Raw genomic sequence first — 3,928 nt, forward strand, 5'->3', positions numbered from 1 at the left:
TCGCTGCTCCTTAGTGCTGCCGCAAAGGTTTCCGCCACCTCCCCTGCACTCGCCAGCTGTAAGCCTGGCTTCTGGCTGAGCGTCGCTCCCCCTGTGGGAGCGCACTGACCACCAGGGGGCAGCTCCTACGTTGAGCTGTCATTCCATTCGTCATAGCGACCAGTCATTCCAGCATTCAGTCGATTTGCATATTAGGGTTTTATTATATAGGATAGTATTAGAGATGTCCCCTTTGGTTTTTTTACCATTGACCCCCTCCTCCCGGCACCCACCCGTCCCAGGCCTTCACCACACTATTGTCTGTGTCCATGGGCTATGCATTATGCATATGCTCTCTTTGGTTAATCCCCCCCCCACCCCTGTCCCCATCTCTGCTTTCCCTCTGAAATTTGTCACTCTGTTCCATGCTTCTGTCTCTGGAACTATTTTGTTCATCAGTTCATTTTGTTCATTAGATTCCACATATGAGTAAGATCATGTGATACTTGTCTTTCTCTGACTGACTTATTTCACTTAGCATGATGCTCTCCAGGTCCTTCCATACTGTCTCAAAGGATAAGAGCTCCTTTTTTTTTTACTGCTGCATAGTATTCCATTGTGTAAATATCCCACAGCTTTTTTTACCTACTTACTAGTGGCCTGGTGCATGAAATTCATGCATGGTGGGGGGGGGGGGATCCCCTCAGCCCAGCCTGCACCCCCTCCAATCAGGAACCCCTCGGGGAATGTCTGACTGCTGGTTTAGGCCAGATCCCTAGACTGGAAGTTGGACATCCCTCTCACAATCTGGGACTGCTGGCTCCTAACTGCTCACCTACCTACCTGTCTGATTGCCCCTAACTGCCTCTGCCTGCCTGCTTGATTGCCCCTAACCCCTCTGCCGCCTGCCTGATCACCCCTAACTGCCATCCCTTGCTGGCCTGATCTTGCTCCCAACTGACCTCCCCTGCCGGCCTGATCTCACCCCCAACTGCCCTCCCCTGCTGGCCTGGTTGCCCCCAACTGCCCTCCCATATTGATCCCTTTAGTGGCCTTCATTATCTTTTGTTATGGCCTTCAGTTTGAAGTCTATTTTGTCAGATATGAGTATTGCTCCCCCAGCTTTTTTTTTTTCATTTCCATTTGCCTAAAAAAAATTTACCAGCCCTTCACTTTCATTCTGTGTGAGTCTTTTGCTCTGAGATGAGTTTCTTGTAGACAGCATATATTTGGGTCATGTTTTCTTATCCATTCAGCTACCCTATGTCTTTTGTTTGTTTGTTTTGTTTTGTTTTTGTTAATCCTCACTGGAGGATATTTTTCCATTGATTTTTAGAGAGATTGGAAAGGAGGGAGAGATTGGAAAGACATCGATGTAGAGAGACACATCAATTGATTGCCTCCCGCATGTGCCCTGATGAGGGCCAGGGATCAAGCCACAACTGGTATGTGCCCTTGACTGGAATCAAACCCAAGACCCTTCAGCCACAGGCTGATACTCTATCCACTGAGTAAAACCAGCTAAGGCCCCTATGTCTTTTGATTGGAGCATTTAAGCCATTTGCATTTAAGGTTATTATTGATAGTTACATATTTGTTGTTATTCTTACTTTTTATGCTCTTTCTCTCTGTTTTTTCTTCTTACACCAATCTCTTTAGCATTTCTTGCAGTGCTGGTTTTGTGGTAATAAACTCTTTTAGCCTTTTTTTTGGCCTGCAAAGCTCTTTATTTCTCCTTTGATTTTGAATGATAACCTTGCTGGATAGAATACACTTAGGTTCAATCCCTCAGTTTTCATTACCTTGTATACTTCATGCCATTCCCTTCTGGTCTGGCGTGTTTCTATTGAGTAGTCAACTGGAAGTCTAATGGGGGCTCCCTTGTAGTTAACTTTCTGTCTGTCTCTTGCAGCTTTGAGATTCTTTCTTTGTCTTTCATGTTTGCCATTTTAATTAATATGTGCCTAGGTGTGGGTCTTTTGGGGTTCATCTTGATTGGGACTTGCTGTGTTTCCTGAACTTGAGTGACTTTTTCCTTCACCAGGTTAAGGAAATTTTCTGTCATTATTTCTTCAAACAGATTCTCTATTTCTTTCTCAGATTCTGCTTCTTCGGTACCCCTATAATGTGAATGTTGTTATGATTCATGGTGTTGCAAAACTCCCTTAGACACTCCTCCTACTTTCTAATTTTTTTCCCATTTGCTGCTCTGAATGGGTGTTTTTCTTTTCTACCTTATCTTCTAATTCACTTCTGTCCTCAGCTTCTTCTAGTCTACTGTTGAATCCTTCCTAAGTGTTCTTTGTTTCCGCTATGTCATTCCTTATTTCCAATTGATTCTTATTTATTGTTTCAAGCTCTTTTTTCATGATGGTATAGCTCTCATTAAGACCCTTGTAAGTCCCATTAAGTTGCTTGTAGTTCTCACTGAATTGTTTGAGCACCCTTATTGCCATTACTCTGAATTCTTTACCTGACAAATTGCTTGCCTCCATTTCATTTAGTTCTTTTTCTGGTGATTCCTCTTTTCCTTTCATTTGGGGGTTGTTTCTTTGTCTCCCCATTTCTGTTGTTTCTTTGTATGTGTTTCTATGTATACGATTAAACTGCTATGCCTCCAAGACTTTGTGGAGTAGTCTTATGTAGTAGTTGTTTTGTGGGACCCAGTGGTGCAGTCTTTTAGATCTCCTGAGCTGAGTGCTCTAGGAAAGTCTCTTGTTTGAGTTATTTGGGTTCTCCTGCTGTATTTGGGTTTTGAATGTTATTGTCCCATTCGTGAATGGAATCTCCTCTCAGGCTGGCTGACTATGTGGTCCAACCATGTCATGCAAGCTGTTATGAAGGTGCTGGCAGAACAAAATACAACACAACAAGATGTGAAACAAAAGAAACAAACTAAAACATACACAAAACCCCTACAACAACAACTGAAGCAACCACCAGAGAAGAGAGAATTAGAAAAGAGAGCAAGAATGACAGAAGAAAAGAAAGAATGAAAAAATATGAGAAAAAGAACAAAACAACCAAACAAACAAACAAACCCCAAGTAAACAAAAAAACAAAACAAAAAAGACAAAAAAAGGGGGGGGGAGGGAGAAAAAGAAATATGTAGGTGCAAATGTGAATTAAAAAAGTAAGAATAAAGAATTAGGAAAACAGAAGAAGGAAAAATGGTTTAAAATAAAGGAGGAAGAAAGGAAAATAAATTTTTGAAAAGGAAAATAGAGGAGAAACCAAATGGACTCAAAATAATAAAAGGATAAAAGACGAGATTGCATGGGAAAAGGAAAAGAGAAAAAGCAAAAAAAGATTAAGTAGGACAAGGGAAGAGGAAAATTAGCTATATGAATGAAACAATAGAGACTCAAATAATAACAAATCGATAAAGAAGGTAACTTAAATAAGGAAAAAAAGAAAGGAAAGAGAACAAATTGTAAAAAGGCAAAGAAACAAAAAAAGAGAAAAGAAAAAAAAGTGAAATGGCATTCCTTTCAGCCAAGTTTAATGCCCATGGGAGCTCCCTTTGGCTCCTACTCTTCTGGTGACTGTGGCTGACTGTTCTGTCTGCCAATTCTGGGCTTCCTGTGTGATCTTTAGGTGCTAACTCAGCACTGTCAGATACTGTCCTCCTTGGCTCTCAGCACCTGCTCGAAGGCCAAGTGACCCACCATCTGTGTCTGTCTCCACAGGACATGGCTGCCAGCAGGAGGGGCCAATCTGCCCTCTGGAGCAGGTTTGTTAGCCACAGGGGCCCAGGGCTGGGTCAGCAAACTTGCCCTGGTTCTCCAGGCTCCACCTTTACCTGCCTTTGCGCGCTAGCCAGCTGTCAATCTTAATCACTCAAAGGTCTGTTTCTGAAAGGGCTTTAGGTGGGGAGTGCTGTTCAGCTTTCAGGGAATGTGGTGGGTGCATTTCCCTGTCCCTGAGCCACTCCTCTGCTAGTGGCCTA

Source organism: Myotis lucifugus, unplaced genomic scaffold (assembly GCF_000147115.1).
Source record: "Myotis lucifugus unplaced genomic scaffold, Myoluc2.0 scaffold_684, whole genome shotgun sequence".
Classification (NCBI taxonomy): domain Eukaryota; kingdom Metazoa; phylum Chordata; class Mammalia; order Chiroptera; family Vespertilionidae; genus Myotis; species Myotis lucifugus.